Source organism: Sorex fumeus, unplaced genomic scaffold (genome assembly GCF_029834395.1).
Source record: "Sorex fumeus unplaced genomic scaffold, SorFum_2.1 ptg000015l, whole genome shotgun sequence".
NCBI lineage: Eukaryota > Metazoa > Chordata > Mammalia > Eulipotyphla > Soricidae > Sorex > Sorex fumeus.
This window is the reverse complement of record NW_026606072.1, coordinates 15,496,080-15,511,753: the sequence shown is the minus strand read 5'-3', so window position 1 is coordinate 15,511,753 and position 15,674 is coordinate 15,496,080. Positions and strand designations below refer to the sequence as shown.

The following is a 15,674-nucleotide window of genomic DNA, read 5'->3' as shown; positions in this document are numbered from 1 at the left end:
GAGCCCCACATGTCAGGGAGGGGACCCAACCCCACTCCCCAAACCATGGGGTGTGACCCCTCCATTAAAAAGAAATTTTGTAAAATGATGACACTCAATATCTATGGAGGCCCTGATCCCACATGTCTGTTGCAGTGCTATGACAATAGATATGTTTCTTCCTTTGGTTGGGGGGTGGCTTGGGTCACACCCAGCAGTACACATGCCTTGCTACTGGCTCTGGCCTCAGGGATCATTCCTGGAAGTGCTCAGAGGAGCCATATGCAGTGCTGAGAATTGAACTGAGGTTAGCTGTGTTGAAGGCAAATACTCTCTCTGGTCCCCCATTTTTAAAAAGATGCAATAAAAATTTCCCTCTTTTTACTATATAATTCTCTAGGAGTTTTGACAGTAGGTTGTGTTATATCATAAAAATGAGGATAAGAAGTAGTTTACCAGCCTCACAAAACCCCTTAATCACTCTACACTCAACACTGGTGGGTCCTAACAGACTTCCTCGAAACCCCTCATTTGTGCTCTGTTCCTATTATTCTGCCCTTTCCAGCATGCCCACGTAATTATTCAGATACTTGAATGGAATTGCTCAGAATGTAGTCTTCCGTGTATGGTTCTTGCACTGAGCATTGTGTAACTGAAGGTTCTGTTGTTAAAAATCTGTCCTTCTTACTGCTGGATATAACACATTTTATTTACCATTCAATGGGTCTGAGGCACAATAGTGTCATAAATGTATACACAAACAGAAAAAGAAAGAGGTTGATAAACAGACACTAGTTTTCTAGTAGGTAAGTAGTGGTAGAGTGGTATATTTTTTATAACTTTTACTTCTTAAAATTGAGATAAGATTCAAAGAACATATAATTCATAATTTTGGTAATTTTAATGTTATAGTTTAATAGTTTTTAGTATGCTCACAATGAAGTACAATTATTGCCAATGTCTGAGTTCAAACTATTAGACAGAAATGGTAATTGATTCGTTAATTTGACCGGGTCACCAGTATTCAGATAGTCGGTAAAAATTATTAGGGTTATTTCTATGATGGTGATTTAGAACAAGATCCAGAGTAAGAGAACTGAATGAAGATTCTCAGTGACTCAAATATATGCTCTGCAATAATTTCAGTACCTGGTAATGTTCACATGTACTGAGCATGATTCTGACAACTTTGCTGACTGCGTTCCCAGCAATGCATGTGTTCTGGCCACACTTGCTGCCACAGTGAGCACCACAAAGAATGGTGTAATCCCTAGGGACCGCCACAGTTGAAAAGATGTCCAAGCACCACCACACTGGTGAGCATTGCAATCACAGTGACCTTGGGAAGCACAACAGCGGTATCTTGAATGCCTCAACCCAATGGTGTGATCCCCAAAGAGCACATGTGCAAGTACCCCAACTAAAGGAGTACAAATCCCAGTGAGCACCATGTGCAACAATGCAATGTGCAATCCCCAATAAAATCTTCAGGCAGTTAAATGTGCAAGTCTGGTGTCAGACTTACGTGCAACCACAGCATCAACAAATATGAAGAGAAGTGGGAGGGGTATGGAATTTAAAGAAAAATTCTGAAAGCTCTATACTTTGACTCACAAATCCAGATTCGCCAAAAAGCATGCAAGACTACTCATAACACAACTCAATAGACTAAAAGTTTGTAGCCATTGGATTGTTCTTCTACACTTCTAAGAATATGCCAATAAGCCTGTAGAATTAAGATTCTTAAAATTAAAGCCTTGCAAAGATCAAAGGAGAGCCCAGAAGAAAAAACATATATTGAGGCTAAGCCTGATTTATGTTCTCTTCAATTGGGGTTTTCCCAGGAGGGATGGTTCAGATCCAGAAGGAATTGTAGCACCAGATTCACTTTAAAAATAAGAGATGTTGGATTATGAAGACAGTTCAATAAACTTTGAATGTAGAGGATCCCAATGTGATCTCTGAAACCGCAGAGACCTCAGCATCACTAAGAACAAACTGTGAGCACTGAACCTGGAGTAGCTACAAGCATTACCAGGCATGACCCCTAAAACCACTTTTCCAATAGACCCAGAACTTGCTATTTTTCATTATGAGGTATCCCACAGTACAAAATCCATATAAGTATAATTTAAAACTAATGTGTGAGTTAGAAAGCAAAGAAAATATATAACAAACAATATTGATGGACAGAGAGCTAGTAGAGGGGTTAAATCATTTGGCTTGCTCATGGCCAACTCCAGTTAGATCCCTAGCAGCACATACAGTCCCTTGAGCACTTTCAGGAGTGATCCCAAGCACAGAGCCAGGAGTAAACCCTGTCACCAGGTATGGCACTAATTCCTCTCCCTCACTCCCCACCAAAAACCCAACAGAAATAGTCCTTCTTTTTAATTACTGTTTAGTGTCAGAGATCACATGAGAATCAAGGAAGTAGGAAGGGAGCAGCAGGTAGGGGTAGAAGAGCAATGATCAAACACCAGAGGCACAAGCAAATGAATCCTTAAGAAGTTGCTACTCAAGACTTGGAATATCCAAGGCAAACCAAAGAAGAAAGTGTGTCTGGGGGCTCTTCCAGCAGAGGTACTGCTGGTCTCTGACCATAGGAACACAGACTTCAGATGCATCAACCACTACTTTACTCAGGAATCTGCTGAACGTGTTTTCCCAATACAACAAAAGTGAGAAGCAGAAAGAAGCTCCTCCAGGAGGCAGGTTTTTAGACTGAAGCAGTTCTAAAGCAGAGGCCATGCAGGGGTGGGGGTGGGGGGACGGGGGGAGTTGACTAAAAATAGAAAATTCTTGCTCATCCTGAAAGATTAAAGATGAGTAGACTACCCAGCATCTTACCTACATACTTGATGGAACAAAAAACAGATTGGACATTAATTATTCAGAAAAAAAACTTCCCAAGCATCCAAAATAAATGAATTTGTGGGAAGGGGTGGCATACTCAGCAGTGCTCAGGTCTAACTTCTAGCTCTGCTCTTAGGGATCACTCCTGGCGGTGCTAGAGAGGACCGCATGAGATGCTGAGGAACAAACTTAGTTGGCTGTGTGCAAGGCAAGAACCCTACCTGGCTTTTACCTGTGTTATCTCTGAATTTAAAAAGTATCTAAGAGAAATTATTTGGGAGATCTGGGTTGGAGTAACGTGGGAGGGATGTAAGTCGCTAGTATCTGAACCTTGCATATTCAAGGCTCACACTCTACCCCTTTGAGTTTTTGTCTCTGGCTTCAAAATACAGTCTTTTTGACCTTGAACTTGGTACGATAGTGCCAGTTTCCCAGCAATAGGAAACACAAATGGGAAAGCACCCAATTAGCTGGCACCAGAGAAAAAGTGGCTTCTGCCAAATGTTGCTTCCCTGTGGCCTCTGTACTTTCACAAAGACCATCTAATCCTATATTCTTCAAACTTTGAAGCTATCGTTGCTTTCCTAAAGAGAGTAATCTCTTGCTTGGCTCCTCTTACAAAAGAAAGAAATCCAGTTAGATAGAGACTTCAAAGCACTATCACTAAACGAGATTCCTTGAAGTGGATAATAAACCTAAAAATGCTTGCCATTCTATAAGCTGAACCAGATTTGTTACTCCCATGACAATAAGAGCTTTATTTACTGGGGGAGGTCTCCCAAGCAATACTGGGGGACAACAGAGACCCTTTCCTGGAATTCTCGGCCAACCAGGCCTGAGACCGTGGTGCTGCTAGGAATTGCCCAAGACCCCCCACCCCCATTGGTGCTAGGGGTCCTTTAGGCTAGGATCTGGAAAAATCAATCTGGAAATGAAGAGTTGACCCCCAATAGTATTGGTGGTCAAATCAGGGTCAGTCACATGTAAGATATGTGTCTTACTATCTCTCCAGTCCCAATACAGATTTTTTAAAAAATTTATCATTTATTTTGGAGCCACACCTAGCAGTTCTCAGTGTTCAATCTTGGTGGTACTCGGGGGACCATATGTGGTTCTGGAGAGTGAACCCAGGTTGGCCTCATATGGCGCATCCTCTAAGCACTGTATTATTTCTCTGGCCCTATAATAACAGATTTTAACGTAAGAATTTTCCAGTGAAGAGAAGCATAATAGAGCAAGATTATTCTATCCCTTATTTATATATCCACAGCCTAATCACTTGGGGGTCAGTTATATTTTATCTAAAATCATATTCAATTACTCCTATTAAGGGTTATAACTATGAGGACCCTGATCTCCACCTTTCCTCTTTTGTATCTAATGCTTCTCTTGTACTAAAGTCAACTTTCCTCACAAAGCCTTTTTTGTTTGTTCACCTTGGACCTTCTGGCTATGGTGATCACATCCTTTATTGCAAAACAGAAAAATTGGACGTGAAAGGGGACAAATGGTGTGTGTTAAGACTTCCAGAAAAATCTGGTTACTGTATGCATGACATTTCCTCAATGACCTTGTTGTGTTTATGGCTTATTTTATGAACAGCATGCGTTGTTAATGATCCTTCCAAGTTGTGAGTCAAGTTTTCCTTGTTTAAAATAACTGAAACACCTTCAACTAGCTTAGCCACAGAAAAATCAAAGTTGGGGAAGGAGGGTTGAAGCGGGGATAGGGGGGTCGGCCAGACAATCACAAGCAGAGAGCCCAGAGGACATCAGGCGACATTTAGGAAGCCAAGACTGGGCCCACTGGGAACCCCGGACACCACCCACCATCTCTCCATTTCTCTCTGCTCATGAGTTTCTACGTGACTCTTGTTTTCCTCCGTTCATTTTCTTTTCTCTCTCCTCATTTCTCTCTGCTCATGACTTTCTACATGACTCTTGCTTTCCTCTGTTCATTTTGTTTTCTCTCTGCTGATGATTTTCTATGTGACTCTTGTTTTCCTCTGAGACTATGCATAACGTCCTTTGTGGAACTCCATGGAGGTGCATAATTCAAACTCCTGGGTTCAGAGTCATGCCTTCTTACAAGAGGTCCCTCTGGGCTCTAACTCTTCATATCTCTGCTCTACAAGAGATTGAGATTTTATTGCTCACTGACTTTCTTTTATAGAGTGTCTTAAATACTTTTTCAAGAGAATATTCTACACTGGATCTTGGGAGGGATTTGTTGGCATTTAACAGGGGTTCGGGGGGGGCACACTTGGTACTATTCCTCACTGCAAAAGATAGGACTATACAGTAAATTGCCCAAGCCAGTGCCCAAGTCTCCACCACTTTCTACCCTTGAAACAACAATAAAATCTGTGTCCACCAGTCATGGTCTGTTGAGAGGCTGAGAAACTGGGATGCAGAGGCTGAGTGTGAAAAGAAACACGGGTCTTAGGGTTCAGATTCTACTGGTGGAGAGCAGTCACAGACCAGTATCCTCAGTGACCCTATGAATGGTCCTGAATAGAAAAATAAAAACCACAATAGAAGAGTTTTTGTTGCCATTATGTATGGCTATGCACTCAACACCAATTATGTCTCTTGGAGCCATTTGTGGTTCAGGCCAGCCTGAATGTAGACCAGTGGAACAAAATCTCACCCAATGAGACAGCTGTCTCTCATACACCCTGGAGACTCCGCCCTGACCTTCAGGAAATAAAAGCTAAAAAATCCCCCCCTGAAGGGACATGTCCTTCATATGCTGACAAGGCACCAGATGTTCAAATCAGTCTATTTTGGCCCCTGGGGCATTTCCATCTTATTGGCACCTTTTTAAGAGCCAAAGGCTTCTGTCTCTTGATTTTCACTGGTTTCCCATTCTGCTCTTTCCCATACTGAATTGGGGGAACATTTAGTCTAAAAGCCCCCAAAGCTTTGAACCCCAGACTAAACTGAAAACCCTTTTGATTAGGGGGGGTCAGCAGTTATGACCAAGATGGTATTTTTGGTTTTCTGTGTCATGTGCGCAGCCATGTACGGTGTGTGAGCGTGCATATGAAGCCTGTGTCTGACCTCTAAATTATACCACTGACCCCTGCACAACAGACTCCTGAGACGGGGAGCCCCGGCAGGAGCAGGAGCTTCAAGCAACCACCCCCAACCACAGGCGGTGGCGCTCCTCTCCCCAGAGTCCCACCCTGTGGTTAGGGGTGGAAACTCGGCTCCGTGCCCAAGTTCATCCCGGGAGACGACTTCAAACCGCTCCTCTCGAATGTCAGGAGACCAGGCGGAGGTTTACATTGACGGGTTCCGGGGTTATCTAATAGCTTTCCTGAATGACGGAGGAAGCAGAAATCCTGAGGCATCAAAATAAAGCCTATGTGCATCATCAGAAGCACTTCGCTCACGCCCCCTTCATTATTAATGAGGTCGGAAGAGTCTGCAGCTTCGAGCCAGGAAGCACCAAGGGTCAGTGCGGGGAGCCGTCTTTCCTGTGGGCTCAGCCTGCAACCCAGGATGACAAGCTACTGGTGTGGCTGCTTCCCCTGCAAGGGGTCTGCCACCACCCTGCGGCTGGCACAGCTGGTGGGTGACCAGAGGCTGCAGACAGTGGGTAGCTCATAGGTGCTGTGTCCCAGGCAGAGTCTGGTCTAGAACCACAGATCTGCAGAGCCATAGTCACCAACGGTGACTTCTCTCAACCTGAGGAACCCTTTCATGCTTTCCGGAACACCAGATTTGACCCTTTCCATCTTTGTCCTGTGAACTCATGTCATTGCCACTATGGTTACCAGACCTCCCTGGCGTTACACAGTTTTCACTGAGATTTCTCTGTTAAGAGCCCCAGAGCTGAGAATAAAGAATGAGGTGCTCTCTATTAGGAACACACAATTGGGGTTTATCATCTCAGGTGCAGTCATGTAGTGTTTTTTGCTTTCCATTCTACTCCTCTGAATCAGACCTCACTTAAGTTTTATTTAAGCACTAGGATTTAAAATGCCTAATATTACACAAAGGGCGTAGGGAAAGTCAGGACCATAAATGGAGACAGTTCAGCTGGCTTGTGCTGCAGTTCTTAGAGCTGGAATCGAAATGAGACAGTGTTCGTCCATGAGACATAAACACAGTTTATATGCACAAAAGCAGGCTGCCCTCTGCATGGTTAGAAACCGCTTTCCACTTGTCTCAGTAGACCTTGAAGTCCAACAGTGAGGATGAACTTTCTGAGATTCTCAGCATTACTCTTTGCTCTGTCTCCTGAGCAGTCATTGTTGGGGGGGGGAATTTACTGATCTTGGGGTCCAGACAGTTATACAAAGGGATTTTCCTTGAGTGGAACTGGAAAGTCTAAAAGTCATTTTTATTTAAGGGTTTTGCATAATTAGTTCCAGCGGTCAAACTGAAGAGACTTAACTCACTGCATATGCCCATATGTAGCACTGCTCTGTCCTCCTGTTGTTCATTGATTTGCTCAAGCGGGCACCAGTAACGTCTCACAATTTGTTGTTGTTACTGTCTTTGGCATATCGAATACATCATGGGTAGCTTGCCAGACTTTGCTGTGCAGGCAAGATACTCTCAGTAGCTTGCCAGGCTCTCGGAGAGGGCGGAGGAATCGAACCCGGGTCAGCTGCATGCAAGGCAAACGCCCTATCCACTGTGCTATTGCTCTGGGCCCATGCTGTTTGCTGATTGTATTGCATAATAAAGATGAAGAAAAGAATACTGTATAAAGCACGCAAAAATTTATAAGATAATTTTAAATAGTCTTAAAATAATAACAAAATGTGTAGGATTATTGCAGAGCAGACCTTATAAAGTCAAAGTATAAAACAGTTCTGTTACAATACAAAAAAATTAATAATAGTGCTAAGCATTCAACTTAATTTTTTAAAAATAATTTAAAAATTTGATTTTTTAAAAAAATATTCTGATGGGGGTCACCCCAGCACTGCTGGGGTGAGAACATGAGGGGCATGAATACAAGGGACCCAACTCAGGGCCAAGCACATGCTATCCGGGTGCCCTTGAAGCATCTGCCAGATACTCATCCACATCACACCCTGGGTCCCAACTCTTCTCACTACCTCCATGCTCTTAGAGCTCCTGGGTCCCATATATGTGGATCCGTGCATGTGGAGCCCTGGAAGTGATTTGAGGATTCACCAATTTATGGCAAGGTAAGAAGAATGTGAAACTCTCTTGAACTCTGAGCTAAACTTGGCTCCAAAGAGCATATGGAAGGAAAAAATTCCCTCGAGGCGATTTACCTCCTTGAGATTTTTAACAAGAAACTAAAGGCAAAACTTGTCAGTGATTCATTTCTATCGCCTGTGGGTGAAAGTAAATACAATTAAGGGAGGATATTTTGAGGAGATGATGATCTATGGTTACCGCCTTGCCTGGCAAGCGTCGTGCCAACAGCCGTATTCGACCAATTTGGATCTCTAGAAACAGAAGACCAAGCCTGAAAGTGGGTGCTATGAGTCAGCTCTCTGCTGGGGTGTGGGTGGATGGGAGTCTGCACCTTCAATCATGAACCCCTGTTAGAGGGCAGAGCGATCACAGATCACAAAGCACCACAACCCTTGGGCTACATGTGTGACCCTTTCTCCCCCACACTGGCCTCTGCTACCCACCCTGCCAGCCCTATCTCCCTTTCACACCCCCCTCTCTGCTTTTTCTATCCCATTTTGTTTTAGAGCCACACCTGGCTGGGCTCAGAACTTAGTCCTGGGTCTGTGCCCATGGACCACTCCCAGGGCTGCAGTGCCAAGTGAATGCTAACTCTCCAGCCTCCTCCAACCTGTGCTAGGGCTTGTGAATCCCATATTAAAAACTTTCCTCTCAGTGTGTCGAGGAGTTAAAAATTTTACAGTTACTTTAGAGATTGAATAGAGACAAAAATTATTACTAGTTAAGTATTTCTCTCCTACTGGCAGGCTTTCCATTCACACTGCTCTAATCGCTGCCTTTGCTCTAATAAGGACCCAGAAGCACAATTAGGAGCACAGAGCTAAGATGCTCACTGCGCATTCAGAGGGGTCATTCTGGAGAAGCACTAGATTAAAGCAAGGGGAGGAGAGAAAGGAGCGAGAACATGGCAGTGAACCTCCTTGAAGCTCAGTTTTTTAGATAGTTTTATTACAAAATGTGACCTGCTACCCAGTTTGCCACCTCAGTTCAGATTTGGGGAGACTGTTTTTCAAGGCTTTCTTGTAGGATTTTTATATCTTTAGAGATCAACAAGGGATAGAACGAGGCCCACACTTGCCTGAGGTCTGTCTCTACCTCTATGTGAAGTGTAAGAGCGGTCTGTTCCAAGAAACGAAGCAAGCAGGTAGACGGGAAAGCCACTGGCAGTGAAGTTCAAAAAGTCTTAAAACTGAGCTGTTGTCTGCAAAGGAGTCTGCCAGCAGTCCCCAGCTTCAGATGGAGCTCCGGAGTCTGAAGCCCAGCAGGTGAGGATTCAGTAGGAAGGAATCCCCCGGTAAGACTGAATGGAGACAGTCCAGTGCAAAGGGCAGCCAAGCATCATGAAACAAAAACAAAAAGCAAAAAAAAAAGAGAATGAACAGAGACCTCCAGGTCTTTTTTCCTGGAGAACATCTCAGCACCTGGAGAACATCTCAGCAATGGTCTCACCTTCCCCCCTCTCCCTCTCTCCCTTTCTCTCTCCCTTTCTGATCCTCTCTCACTCTCTCTCCTCCCTCTAACCCTGTTGTGGGGGGGACCACACCCAGTGATACTCAGGGGTCATTTCTAAAGATACTCTGGGGACCGACCACATGAGGTGCCAGGGATTAAGCCTGGGTTAGATGCACGAAAAGCAAGCGCCTTACCAGCTGAACTGCACTGGCTGAGAAGTGTACTTTTACTTCCATAGAAATCTCATGAGAACTGAAGAAACAGTACAGTTCTTAAGGGGCTTTGTTCGTGGCCAGCCCTGGTTCAATCCCCAGAAAGGCATATGCCCCATACCCAGCACTGCCACGGTCACTTTTGAGCACAGAGCCAGGAAAAGACCCTAAGCATCACCAGGTGTGGCCCCTAAACACACACACACACACACACACACACACACACACACACACACACCCTAAGCCAAAACAGGTTGGAGGAAAATACTGTCAAATCAGCTTTGCAAAAGGGAGCAGGAGCACTCCCTGGTGGAGGGTTCATTTCTTCCCTTTGCCCTCTGAGACACTCCCATCTCCAGAAAAGTCCACGTCCCTCTTGATCACATGTCCTGTTTTCTTCTCCCCCACTCACACAATTCTTGAATAAAACCAGATTGATTCACTGTCTTCTGAGTCTTTTCTGTGAGACGAGACATCAAACCACAGATCCGCATGGAGGTAGGGGCGAATTCTCCTCTCAGTGCTGACCTTACCCAAGATTGAAGGTCAGGTGGGCCAGGAACCCTCTCTGGTGGCTCCCTCCCCCCACCTGCTCTCCCTACTCCACCCCAGCCTCAGAGGGAAGTTTTGCTGAAAGGGGCCTGACATGGGCAGAGGATGCTGGCAAGCAAAGCGTGTGGCCAGGCTTCCCTGACACACTTGGCCTCCCCACGGGCCTGTCCTGGGCGAGCCCCAGTGAGCTCCTTGTTCGTGACCTGCTGCATGTCCCAGCTACGTCAAAGGAGTCCCCAGACAGCTGCCTCAGGGAACAGGGCAGCAGCAGCTGGGAGCCTGGGCTGGAGTCCAGGTACTGGTAGCTGCCAACACACCAGGCTTGCCCACTCTATCGGCCCACTCTCTCCCCATTAGGAAGTCAAGGACAGACCCGAGCCCTCCCAGCATCCTCTCTGCCCACCCCCAGCAAGGTAATAGGGCTGACCTTGAGATCCGGTTCCCTGGCACACATCCACGGCTGCTTTCGACTTTAACACCAGCCTCAGGCCACGAGCTCCCTGAGTCTCTTCTTGGTTAAATTTATGAGGGAGAGGAAACTTGGGTAGAGGATGCTGGCACTTACTGGTAAACCTGGCTCCTCTAAAAAGATTTATAACTAGGGAACTCACTGTGGTGCTTTGAGAAAACATTTCCTGGCTTGAGCGAGGAAGAGAAACTTTTGTGGAAAATGCTTGTCATTCATGTTCCTGGCAGGCCTGCCAACATTTTTACGGCTCAGATACAACCCTGATTGCTCACTCCATAAATGCAGACAGGACCCTTTGTAAGGACACTGGCGCTGATGTGTGCCAGTTGGCAGGCAGGCCTGGCAGGACTCACACCATGAGCTAAGGGTGACTTCTGAACCCAGGAGAGGGGAGGACATCTCCCACACCCAGGCACAGCGTGCAGTGTAAGCACCTTCTTCAGTCACTTTGTGTAGGACTTAAGAAGCCCATGTGGCACTGCACCAAATTGATCCCATCTATTAGAGGCTGGACATTGTCCTCTGCAAAATAAGAACTGGAGTCTTGCCTCCTCTACTTCAGCATGTGAACGTATATTTGGAAATGTAATTAGAGCAGGATAGGTCCCAAGTCTTCGAGGACTGGTGTCCTCACAAGAAAGGAGAGCACCCTGTCAGAGACAGAATACACAGGGGACCGTGGCAGTGAATAGGCAAAGCTAGGGACTGGAGTGATGCATAGAAAAAAGCAAGGAATGCCAGGCAAGGCTAGAAAGGCATGAGGACAGAGTCCCCTCTAAAGTCAGGGGGAATGTGGCCATGCCAACACCTTCAACAAGTGTTTCTGGACTCTAGAACTCAGAATAAATTTGTGTTGTTGGGAGCCACCCAATATGGGGCACATTGCGATAGTGACCCTAGGAAACAAGGATACCAAAGAAATGTTGGTTTGACAACTGTTTCCCCAAACTGACTCCATAATGAATAAACTAGTGTAATTCATAAGGCAAAGTGCCATTTGGAGTAATAGGCAAACAGTAGAAACTCCAGGCAAATGTCTTTACTGGCAGTTGGGAATGTGGCCCAGAGGTAGAGCATGTGCCTTGCATGTATGAGGCAATGAGCTCAACACTCTCCTGACCTTCATTAAAAAAAATCTTTAAGGGTTCTAACTAAAGTAGGCAGGTGGTTGGAAGTAGGGAGCTGACAATGACTTCTTGGGATGTAATAAAGCCAATCTGGGTTTTGAATAAGTTACTGTGTTACTAGCTCTAATGCAGCCAAAAGCATCAGGGCTAGACACACTTTGTGGACACAAGAACTTAAACCTGGTAAGACTTAAAACTGGAGCCAGTAGCAGCTCAGAGAAGGCTGGACCCCACTCTGCGAAGCTCCAGCAGGATCAAAGGGTTGTGATAAGGATGTGAAGGCAGACACCGAAAGTCAGTCTATTCCCCTTGACAGTGCCATAGCAACAGACTTACCTAGATAGAAAATGCCAGGTGGGAGAAGTTGGGAAGAAAACCTATAAAACCAACTCTGTAAAGGCAAATGGTGTGCTTCCCCATGGGGGGGGTGTCCTGCATCTCACTTGAGATGTATGCTTTCAGTTCTCCCTTCAGGAGAAACCCCTGCTCTCTCTTTATCACATTAGTTACTCTCTTTCCTCACAATCTTTAAATAAAACTGTTTTACTATTTTTAATGGACATTATTTTTAATTTTAATAGACACTATTTGTCTCCTCCTGAAATTATTTTCTCTGAAGGAAGGTGATGGACCTGGAAGACCTGGGCAAGAACTTGCCTGCAAATTCCTCGCAGCAAATCCATGCTCCTAACGGTTCTGCAGCTCCCCGAGAAATCTGATGGAGGGTCATATCTCACACTGGGCAGAACAAGTGGTACCCAAGTGTGGGTTGACAATTGCCCTGTGGGGCTGGTGAAGTATCTGTACCCTGCAGGTGCTCCTCAAAAGTCCTAAACTCCATCCGTTCTAAGCTTCCCCAGACACGTATCCAGGTGACTGGGGCAGGTAGAGAGGGAAGCAGTAAACTCCCTTCTGGAGGCTGCCATTTCTCTCTCCTCCCCATCGCATAAATCACCTGCAATGTAACTTCCTCCTGGTTCTTAGATGGGTCTCACTCCTTTTGTTTATATCAGACAAAACCCAAAGGGTTCGTAGTTATCCCCTCATCTGATAAAAAAAAATGTGCTAAATCCTTGAGCCTTTGTACTGTGAGTGAGAATAAAATAATGTTAGTTCTGAAGGGCAAAAGTCTTGGTCATTACCGAATAAAACCAGCTAGAGACGGGGTAGGCATAAGCACTTGGAACATTGGATTACACAGGGGCTTCATTTAGTTCTCATGAAAGCTGGGAACTAGATGGGCACAGCCGCAGCAGAGAGTGACTGGGCAGACCTTGAGTTGACTCTAAAGGAGGGGGACTTGGCCTAGCACTGAGGATTAAATGGAGGGGAAAATTGGCTATGGAGGGAGCTGGGCTGGAGAGTGTGTAATCTAGGCATGATAAAACCACACTGGAGCCAAGACTGGGTGGTGAAGGTTAAGGGGACAGAGAAGCCTGCAGACAAAAGCAGCAGCTTAAACATCATGAGGATAACAAAGTTCTAAACACCCAGCAGGTTGAGGTACACTTAAGGTATTTATCTCATTCAGTCAGGGAAGATTTATTTATTAAAATGATTTAAAGATATCCAGCTGGGCAGTCATATTTTATATCTCTCAAATAATTAAGCATTATACATATAGGGCCTTTAAGGATTAAAAACCAGAAAATTGATAAGATAAAGAGACAGATAATCCCAGGCACCTTCATAGAAGGAACTGCTGGGATTGTATACGCGGCAAAGATACTCTCCTTTTCACTGAGTACACATTAAAAAGTCACCCAGAAAGACCAACATTTCTCTTGAAAGCTAGACATTTGTTGTTGCTGGTAGCTCATGCCCAGCAGTGCTCAGGGGCTCCTCCCAGCTCCTCTTGGGGGTAGCTCCTAGAAGGAATTTGAAGCCTTGCAGTGCTCTGAGCATAGAGAATGGTAATCCAGGGACAGGGGTCAAACAGGATGAGTCCTGTGTCCAAGGTTTGAGCTCCAGTACCATGAAACTTCTCTCTGGCCCTTTCAAGACATCTTTATCCAATTAATCTATAAAGTTCCTCTGATGGGGGCTTGGAGATAGCACAGCAAGTGTGGACAACTTGGGTTTGATTCCTGGTACCACATGATCCCTGAGCATTGCTAAGTGCAGCATGGTCCCCTGAGCGTTGCTGTGTGCAAGTTTCATGGGCATTTTGGGGCCTGAGCAGCATCACATATCCTGGCATTGAATTTCTGACCTTGGTTAGATTAGAATTGTCAGTGGGCTCTTCCCTCCACACACACTGATCACTGCCTCTGAAGGGGTGTCTGATTGTGTGTGTGTGTGTGTATGCTTGTCTGTGTGTGTGTGTGTGTGTGTGTGCGCACATGCATGTGCATATATGTGTGTCTAATTTCTTCAGAACTTACTGGACTGAGGCCTGGGAGACAACAGCAGGCCTGACTGCATGCCTGGAATGCGGAGGCCCTGAAGATGTCAATCTCCAACCCTGCATGATCCCCTGGACATTGCTTGAGATGTTCCTCCCCACCGAGGGAAAAAAAAAAACTCAATGAATTAAAATGAAGATTCAAATTTACAAATGCATTTTCTGATTTCCTCTAGTATTTTCCTGTTAAGAAATTCAAGGCCTGTGATAAGAGTCAGAAAAAAAAAAGTGTGGTTTTATGCACCAATCCCCCTGACCACTTGTCAAGACTTAAAACCAGAGAAGTGGGAGGTAATTGAAGGACAATCAGTCCCATGGTCTTACACAGTAAGAAACAAAGGCGATAACTTGAATCCTCCAGTGGTGTCATTATCTCATGGAAATACCAGCCAGTGGAGAAATCTCCTTGCTATTATTAGATTTCATTTGGTTTAGGATGTAAGTATATCCTGAAAGTCATTCACTGAAAATTAAGGGTTTCTCTATCAGTGTGTTTGAAATCTGGGCTGTGTGCTGATTAATTTGGTCCTTGAGCTTGGTGAAACTTCACTTTGTCTCTCAATGAACTGGCACGGGGATGCGTATTCTACCTTTGTACATGATCTCAGAAGCAGTATCCTACGCTAAGCTTTTTCTAAATTCAACTTGGTTCCATTGACTGTTCTTCCCTTCAACAGTTTCAAAGGTTTTTAGTGGCATTTCTTTTTTAATGTCATAACCAAAACTGTGAATGTTGTTCAATTTCCAGCTCAAGAGAAAGTCTCTTATGGTAACACCTGATTTTATGTGACCTCTGCCCCATATATAGGATCTACTCTCAATAATAATAATAATAATAATAATAATAATAATAAATATCAACAGTGGGCAAAATGACTATACTGTAAATCCAGAGGATTAACAAAACTAATGATAGAATTTATATGTAACTGTAACATACAGAGTGTTACCAATGTTCTCTCCCTTTCTCCACATATATATGAGCTTGCTGGCTATAAATTTACCAAACTGGTACATTCAAAAATAATATGGGAAAGGTTACTCCAGTGTTTAGTGGTCAATGTTAAGCATTATACATATAGGGCCATTAAGGATTAAAACAGATACTACACTTGATCTTAGCCAAAAGGCCGAGAAGCGATAAAAAATTGTTGAAATACTTTTCAGAGCCAGGCGTAGCAGACTGTTTTTGAATGTTACCCAAATCAGTGGTTTTCTACCTTTTTACACCTGCAAACTGATGCTGGTCTTTGAACTGGTGAACATAAATCGTCCTAAGAAACTGCTAAGATATTCTGATGTTCATTTTACCAATGCAGAAATGAAGACTGAAAGGTGACTTTTTCTTTTTTTTTGCTTTTGGGTCACACCCAGTGATGCACAGAGGTTACTCCTGGCTCATGTACTCAGGAATTACTCCTGGCAGTGCTCAGGGGA

At 44.6% G+C, this 15,674-nt stretch overlaps 1 pseudogene; it reads right to left on the bottom strand.

The window, feature by feature from the left end:
- Window positions 1–15,270: 15,270 nt before the first annotated feature.
- LOC130021458 (uncharacterized) lies at window positions 15,271–15,379 on the bottom strand (annotated as a pseudogene).
- Window positions 15,380–15,674: the final 295 nt, after the last annotated feature.